The sequence below is a fragment of the Chrysochloris asiatica genome, unplaced genomic scaffold, assembly GCF_000296735.1.
Source record: "Chrysochloris asiatica unplaced genomic scaffold, ChrAsi1.0 scaffold00460, whole genome shotgun sequence".
In the NCBI taxonomy this organism is placed as follows: domain Eukaryota; kingdom Metazoa; phylum Chordata; class Mammalia; order Afrosoricida; family Chrysochloridae; genus Chrysochloris; species Chrysochloris asiatica.
Genome location: NW_006408978.1, coordinates 295,339 through 304,851, shown reverse-complemented (window position 1 = coordinate 304,851; position 9,513 = coordinate 295,339).

The following is a 9,513-nucleotide window of genomic DNA, read 5'->3' as shown; positions in this document are numbered from 1 at the left end:
GCTTTGCAGTCTGGCGCATTAACCCACAGCACCACACCAGAACTCTCTCTCACCACACCAGAACTCTCTCTCTCTCTCTCTCTCTCTCTCTTCTCTCTCTCTCTCTCTCTCTCTATATATATATATATATATTGGTCTTTTCAATTCCAACAGTGGCACTGCTATTCAGCCAGTTGCTCAGGACAAAACCAAGGAGCCATCTTTGGCTCCTGTCTATCTTGAAAATGATCCAGCTAAAAGTGCTGTCAACTCTAACTTCATGAGGAGTTACCACCTTCTTGAACTTCCTTCCCCACAACTGTCCTAGACTACACCACCTTCCTTTCTCACCTAAACTACTGAAGCCTTCTATGAGCCCTCAGGTTTAATACTCTTTCTCCATAGGAAAGCCAGAATGGATCTGCTTAAGTGCAAATTAAAGCAAGTCACTAGCCTACTCACATACTTTCAATGACTTCCTATCACAGGCAAAATGAAATGCAAACATTTCTCCATGACCTTCAGAGTCCTCTTGTGTCTGACCTCTGTCTAACTCTCCAAACATGTTTATTCTTTTCCAGTCATTACTTACTGCCCAGTATAGCTGAATATTTTAAATTCATTGTTGTTGTTAAGTGCCATCGAGTTGGTTCTGACTCATAGTAACCCTGTATAGGATTTCCAAGGAGTGGCTGGTGAGCTTGAACTGCCGACCTTGCAGTTCAGACCGACTTTTCAGTCCAGCGCATTAACAATTTTATTCAAATTTAAATTAAAAAGCTATCAGACAATGCTTCAGTATGTTTGAAACTAAGTGGATATGAAAAAATCTATATTCTCAACCATAAATTTTATAATATCAGGATGCAGGTTATATATTATTTATCAATTTTTTTAGCTTCTGAGTTGAGATGTGCTGTGAGTGTAACATTTTGAAGACGATATAAAAAATGTAAAATATTGCAATTATTATTTTATATTGATTTACATGCTTAAACGAGAAAGTACACTATTAAAATTAATTTTACTTTATCTTAACTCTTTTAATGTGATTACCAAATTTTCAACATTATAGTTCTATTGGACTGCACTGCTAAGACATAAAATTCAGTCCTGCCTCCAAGACTTATGTAGTTGAAATTCCACTTGTCTAGAATACTCTTTAAGGCCATATCACGCTGAATGCTAAGCGGGGTCAGGACTGGTTAGTACTTGAATGGGAGACCTCCTGGGAGTACCAAGTGCTGGAGTCTTTGTGGAGTTCTGGTGTGGCGCTGTGGGTTAATGAACTGGATTACAAGGTTGTTTTGAACTGATCTTGATTCATGGGTCAAGCTCATCAGCCACTCCTCAAAACAACAACAGAATCCTCTACCAGGCCCATATATCTGCATGGCTCATTGTTCATATCCTTTACTGTTTTTTTATACTGCACTCATCACTATGAAGGGGCTTCAAAAATTCATAGAAAAGTGGAATTAAATGATTATGGAACTGTCCCACAATCTTTTTGAAGTCCTTCATATTTATTTGTTTATTACCCTAGGAAAAAGGAGTCCTCTTAAGAGCAGAGAACTTTTGTGTGTGTTTATTGCTATATTCCCACATACATGTCCAGTTGCTGTCTAGTCCAATTTGGTTCATAGTGTCCCCTAGTGTGGCAGGATAGAACAGTGCTCCATATGGTTTTCAGTGGCTGAATGTTCAGAAGTACTTCATATGGCTTTCTTCCAAAGTGTCCCTGGGTCAACTTGAACCACCAACCTTTTAGTTAGAAGCCAACTACTTGCACCACCCAGAGACTCTACCCAGATTCCCCCCAAAATGAGTACATAGTAGGTACTTGATATTTGTATGAGTGAATGAACTCATTCAATGAATGCATTCAAATGAATGAAATAAGCCATCAATACTCACTGGTGTCAAGGCATTGACGATTTCTGTATTTATACTCCCTGAACTTACTTGCATTTGGTCTTTAAATATTTCCACCATGTTAGAATGAAAGTAGGTAAAGGAAATTCAAATAACAGTTGAGCGTATGGGATGGACAAAGACAACTCTCCATGTATTCCTTTTACAGAAACAGCAGAGAGCTACAACCCTATGCTCACCATCCTATGCCTAAACTATGATCCATTCATATTTAAGAAGACTTTCCTTTTTCATGCTTTCTCTTTCATGCAAGAGATTTCAAAGGTACACAGAAGTCTTCATAAGGGAAAAGCATCTGTGAAAGTTATAAACTTGGAGCCTTTTAAAATGATTTTTTTCTTGACACACCTTCAAAGTATAGGTGAACTGCTCTGCAGTGCAGCCACGATTCCAAACACACAGTATTCTTCAAATTCCAAGAGTCAGTAGCAGGAAATTGTAAGAAGGAAGGAAATTAGAGCAATCAAGCAAGTATATTCTAGGCTATCCCCACTGTAAATTATGCAAGGCTTATCATTTGTACTCTGTTGGGAATCACTGTGCATTTTCTACCTGAATTTTCAACAGAAACATCATATCAGATACTAAGACTATCATCTTTCAAATGTGTCATTGTATATACACTTAACACAGAATCCAGAGAATTTTAAATTTTCCTTTCAAATAGCATCAATTTGTCCCTCTTAAACAATAGCAACTGAGCTAACAATTGCATTGCCATGAATGCCAAAGAACATGCTTTCACTTGCAGTTTAGGGATTTCAAAATTGAATGTACGATAAATACATCAACACAGCAATGTGGAAATAAGTTGCATTTTATCTTGCCTTCCAGAAGTTCTATAACGTTCTATAATTTTAAAGCTATCATGGAGAACTGCTAAAGAATTTTCTTGGACACAAGCAATCATTCCTCCCTGCTGGGAAGACAGAGTGTTAGGGAGTTGAAAGTCTCCATCCAGAAGGTCACAAAATGGGGTATGTGTGAGGACAGCTGCCCATATAGTTAATGGTTGGAGCCTAAAACCATTTCTGAATTAGTATTACCATCCTCATCATGAATCTATGGGCAATGAGCCCATGAGAGCTGGAGGCGGGAGATCACTTCAGCCACTACTCCTTATTCATGTTCTGTCAGGTGTGTTACCAGGTCATCTGTTTTCATCATCACCTCTCTATCTGCTCAGAGTTAACCAAAGGAGTCAAAATTGTGGGTAAAAAGGCGAAGATGCATTCTGTATCAGGTTCCTGGGTATGCCTTTTCCGTATATTTCTGAGTATTAAACCAAACCAAAATACATTGCATCGAGACAATTCTGGCTCATAGAAATCTTATAGTAAGACAGGGGGCAAAGAAGAATTGCCCCACAGGATGTCCAAGACTGTAGTCTTTACAGAAGCAAATGGCTATAGCTTTCTTTTCAGGAGAGACTAGTAGGTTCAAACCATAAACCTTTTGATTAGTAGTCAAGTTTTATGACCACAGCACTACCACAATTCCTTTACTGAACAACAGACCCTAATATTTGTTACCTTTGACTGAAAGTCTTATAGTCACCTTTGGGCTTTCTGTCATATTGAAGATAATCTGATGCATTTGCTAAATCTTAGCAAATGGAAAGGTAAGAGTTGAACAAACTATCCTACTTTCCAGGCATCAGAATAATTAGAGACCTCAGAGAAGGTGGGTGTCTCCAACTGTGTTCTCCAGAGAAGTAAAACCAGTAAGGCTTATATGTTGTTGTCATTGCTAAGTGCCATTGGATCACTTCTGATTCACAGTGTCTCTGGATGGGTTTTCTGAGGAGTGACTGGTAAATTTGAACCACCAACCTCGTGGTTCTAACCAAACTTTCAGTCCAGTGCTTATCTGACAGTGCTACATCACAGAAGTTTATCTCAAGGAAATATTTCACACAGTGGTAGACGTAAGTGAGTTCCAAGTTCTTGGGTAAGATATCAGCCTAGAGGCTTCTTCTGACTCACGTAGCTGCGGAGGCTGATGCCCTCAATGTCAGCAGATCAGACAGCAGGGGTCTGGCTGTAGAGGTGAATGAATCCAAAATTAGCAGGGAAGGTGGCAGGTTTCTGATGACTCCCAAGATTGGAGGGTAATATGGAAGGCCACTAGCTCAAACCCAAAGACTGAAAATCAGATGATAAGACAGATGTAGAATCCAGATCCAGCAAAATGCAAATATCCACACATATTATAAACAGATCACACCCCTGAGGAGATTTCCTTTAATTTAATTGACTGCTCATTGTAGATCTCAGTATGAAGATACTTTCTTGTGTTGTGCTGTAGGATCAGTACTGGATTGAGAACCATAAGATTGGCAGTTCAAACCGACCAGAGACTCCTTGGAAACTGTATACAGGGGGTCAGTATGAGTCAGAAACAACTTGGTGACACTTAACAGCAACCATATTTTATTAGATATTATGGGGGATTGCTTCATCTTATCTACCACACTACTGAGACTCCTGGACCAGCCAAGTTGTCACACAGCCCTAATTATCAGAGCAAACTTCTGGAAATTGGCCTGTTGAGGATTACTATGGGGTTTAGTAAAGGTAACGTTGGTTCTGGGTTCAAGTCATGTTGAGCAGAGGCCTCCAACTTGCAGAATACTTTTGGGTATTTATTTTCCTTCAAACAGAACATTATGGAGTACCTTCTCTGACTAGTTGGTAAAAATACTCAAGAACATGACGTAAATTCAACCTCAATCTACTGAGATATGCAAGAATTTTCAGAATTCCTGTGAGCCTCAAATTATAATCCCTTCAAGATAATCTTTCAAATAAAAAAAGCTGTTTATTTGGAAATTTAAAAAAAGTGCAAACCACAAAAAATATTCAAAAATTTCTTTGGGTTTTTTTAATCTCTAAAGTTTCAGTGCAATCTCTTTCAACCTTCTCTACCAGGAAAGTACTTACTATCCATTTTTCATGATGACACTGCCCTTGACCTGTGAAATCCTAAACTGGGACATTCACTTTATACATGAACTGATGTGATAGTGGTTAAATCTGACAACACTTTCTTCCCATAAGAAACTATTCAAAGCTATTTCCTATCTCTATGATTCATTTCAATTTTGATATCAAATATATTTTGCTTTACACCTTCAGCTGTCAGATGCATGAGGCGGTCTTCATCTAAATTTAAAATACAGTCAGGGGAATGAAGAAGATAACACCTCTTTTATTACAGTTTGGGGAAACAATAAAAATCATTTAGATATTGAAATATCCCATGGAATACTTGGGTGTATTTCACATGGTACTGGGAAATTTTCAGACAGTGTATTCAAAGAAACAGATGTCAACCAAATGCAGTTACAGCTACTTTGCCTCTATGGTCATCAACAAATTTGCAGATACTGAATTGAACTGATGAACCACAAATAAATAAGTACAGAGAAAGCTAATTGCCTAGAAAAGAATGTTCCACTTACTTTGTCATTAGCTACTAGGAACTGTACAAGGTCAGTTTATCTGAAATCCAAATTCCAGAATAAAGATCAGGTAGATACTGAAACCAAAGCCTATGATTGAGTCTTTGTTCCTGTCTTATACCTCTATCCAGGAAGCCAAAACTCAAGAGAAACCTAACAACAGCAAAATAAATGTACCACGGCTCTGCTGTTGGCTTCAGAGAGTTGTGCTTTAATATAGAGCGGACTTCTTGTGTGTTGCTGGACTATAAACTACACAGTTGGCAGTTCAGACCCACCAGCTGTTCCTCAGAAATCCTGTCAGGGTCATTATGTGTCAGAACAGATTTGAGGGCACTTAACAATGACAACAACAACAAAAATAGAGTGTTTTAGTTTGACAGCTTTAACTAGTACAAACAGTGAAGATTATAACCAAAATAATTCTAAGGACTAGTTCTACTCTGCAATACATGGGGTCATCATGAGTGGATTTATCTCCAAGTGACAGGTTGAGTTTTCTTTAATTCTGAACTACAGGAACAGTGATGATTCAGTGACAGGATTCTTGCCTTCCACAAGGAAGACCAAGAATGTGGGTGAAGTTTTATTACATTTTCTCCCTTTGCCTTTTATCATGTTTTTAAGTACCCGGGGGCATGCATAAATAGCACATTTTCCAGTAACTACTCTACAATATTTTCTCACTCACATGAGATGAAGTCAGGTTACAAGAACTTGCCAAATACACTAAAAGTTCATGTGGAAACTCTCTAGATTAGGTCTTTTCAAGATAGGCAGTCTATGTCTTACCTTCAAACCTTCCTTAATACAGTGAATACCTGGCAAAAAATCTGGGTGGGAAAAAGGATGGTGATAATTTTTTAAAAATTATTTCTTTGTAAATCAGAACTAATTAAACAATAACATCAGCCAATCTAAAGTATATTGCCTTTGAGGACTAGTAATCATTTATGCCATAGTCTTCTTAAGCTTGTCCAAGGTTGAAGTTACTGATGAATAGCGTCTGGGATACACATGGCAAGTATTTCAGATCGAAGCAAGATCACACCCTCTCAGTGTTACACATAGACATGTCAGCTGACATGTGCATCAAGCAAATACCTTTCAAAAGGTTTTAAGTTTGTATTTCATTTTTGGAAGTGACCACACTAGCCTCCACAATGTAATATAATCATTGCTCACTTTTTGACATGGTTAGGTGCCAAAGACAAAGTCAGTATGCAAGCATAGGCACTATACAACAATGTGGTGGTGGTGGCTGTGTGCCATGGAGTCAGTTCCGACTCATAGTGTCCCTGTATAGGGTCTCTGAGGCTGTAAATCTTTATGGGAGCAGAAAGCCTCATCTTTCTCCCATGGAACAGCTAGTAGTTTTGAACTGCTGACCTTAAGGTTCGCAGCCTGATTCATAACCACTATGGAGGGTGTTGTTGTTGTTAGGTGTCATCGAGTCGGTACTAACCCATAGAGACCTTATGCACAGCAGAACGAAACACTGCCCGATCCTGGGCTAACCTCACTATTGTTAGCACACTTGAGTCCATCAATGCTGCCACTTGGCCAATCCATCTCGTTGGAGGTCTTCCTCTTTTCCTCTGACCCTCCACCTTACCAAACATGATATCCTTCTCTATGAAGGGTGGCTATATCAAATCCCAAAATGGAGGATGAACAATCATTAAATAATCTACAAACTTCATTTTTATATAGCTGATAAATTACATCATCCCATAAAGGAGCTCTGGTAGCGTAGTGGTTACAAATCGGGCTGTGAACCTTAAGGTCAGCGGTTCGAAACTACCAGCCGCTCCGCGGGAGAAAGATGAGGCTTTCTACTCCCGTAAAGATTTACACCCTCGGAAACCCTGTACAGGGTCGCTATGGGTCGGAACCGACTCGACGGCACTTAACAACAACAAACAACAACAACATAAATGCCAAATGTCACCATTACACTGGAATCATGTTAACAGGTAACTTCATCAGCACAGCCAGTGTTACTCTTGCCTCTCACCTTGGCATTTGTTATTGTCAGGTGTATATCAACCAATGTGCAAAATAGTAGATGTTTTGCTATTGCCGTAAATGCAAAAGTTTCTGATATCAAGATAGTCACTAAGCTAGGAGAAGGTATACTTTCTCAGAGTAACTGACTTTTTTCCAGATGGGGGCACTATCTGCATAAAACTAAGTTTACCCATGAATCAGCAAGTCCTACTCCACTAGCTGCCTCTGAACCCACTGACAATTTCAATGCATCTTCATATAGAAATAAAGGGTCATATTTTAAAAGCTTCCAGTCCTGGGAAGGCCAATTAGAGTGTTTGCAACAGAGACCATCAGTTCAACAACAGGGGAGGGGAAATGTAGTATTACTCACAGATAAGATGGCAGTTCACAAAGAGGAAGTTCGCCCTCTACATTTACCAAGATTCACTCAAGATTCTACTTCAGAACTCACAGACTTTTATCTTTCTGACAGCCAAACCCAAGAGGTTTGCCAAAATAGAATTCCAGTGTAGAGGGAAGGAAGCTAAAGAATTATGCATAATAACACCTTTACCCACAGGCAGAACATATTTTCATCTGCACACACCACGAACTGAGATCTTAGGTTACTAAAGGTGAAAGAGGCTAATAGTCTTTGGGATAGCTCCCTTGGGAAACCTATTTGCATAATGAAGCTAATGCAGGGCAACCCAGCTCAGCAGTTCTTCTGGATCAGCTACTTGGAATCACATAATATTTTTAATTTACTAACTAAGTTATTATGTGGAAGAGTTGTTGGTAGCTAGTCTCAAAACTGTATCTACAAATAATTCATGACCATATTTGCCAATGAAGAAGAAGCCTAATTGGTAAAGATGTATGGTTTAATTAATCTGTCTTTTGGAAAATCCCAAACTAATGCAAAGATAAAGATCACCATTGATAAAGATTTAGATACAGCTGAGATCATCAACATAATCTAAAGTTGGAGTCAGCCAGCCCCCTGGCTCTGAATGTCCAAAGTCCAGGGCACCTAAATTAGGAAGCATCTTCTCCTAGAGCTATCATATATCAAGGAGAGGAAAAACATTAGACATGATCTTATTTTCATATGTACTCATTCCATGGATATTTTGGGGCCCTGGTGGTGCAGTGATTAAATTATAGGTTACTAAACTAAAAGTGGGCAGTTCAAACCCACCAGTTACTCCCAGGGAGAAAGATGTGGCGATCTGCTTCTGTAAGCATTATATTATTGTTGTTGTTAAGTGCTGATGCATCGGTTCTGACTTATAGCAACCCATAGAGGATTTCAGAGGAGCAGCTAGTGGGTTTGAACTATTGACCTTGTTGTTTGAAGTCCAGTGCTGATCCTACAGCACCACGCCAGTAGTGATAGCCTAGGAAACCTTATGGGACAATTCTGCTCTGTCTTGTATGGTTGATATATGGTCACTATGAATCAGAATTGATTTGATGACAAATGACAAAAATTTATCCATCCACACCTATGTATCTCTATGAAAAATAAACAAGTGATGGGTATGTAACAGGTGCCATGTTATGGGTTAGGAGATATCTGTAAAAAGATGAATAAGGAAGGACCTCCATCTCTAAGGAACTCTGCATCTCCCTGAAAGCTCCTTGAAATGCTTTCATCACATTGCCTCAGTAACCATTCTGTTTATTATTAACATGGTAGAAGTCCTACATCAATTATTTCTCTACTAGGTCAAACTTAAGCCTAACTTTTCTTCACAAAGAAAGTTCTATCCCAACACATTTTATCTCCCAACTCAAAATATAGGGAACTTGTCCTAGTGTGGCACCATAGGATAAGCACTGGACCTCAAAGTCTATTTGAATTGCAAGATTGGCAGTTCAAACTCACCAGCCAGTCCTCAGAATCCCTGTATAAGGTAACTGTGAGTCAGAACTGACTCAATGACATTTAACAACAACAATAAGTAACTATGTATGCCATGTATTTATTAAATAGAGACAATTAAAACCAGATTGATGCTCCTGGTTTTAATTGTCTCTATTTAATGAATCAAAGAAGATGTGCAGAATGTGAGAAACTTAGCAAATTCTAGAGAGCTTATCTCAAGAAAACAGTAGTGGTAAAATGATAAGGAAAGTGT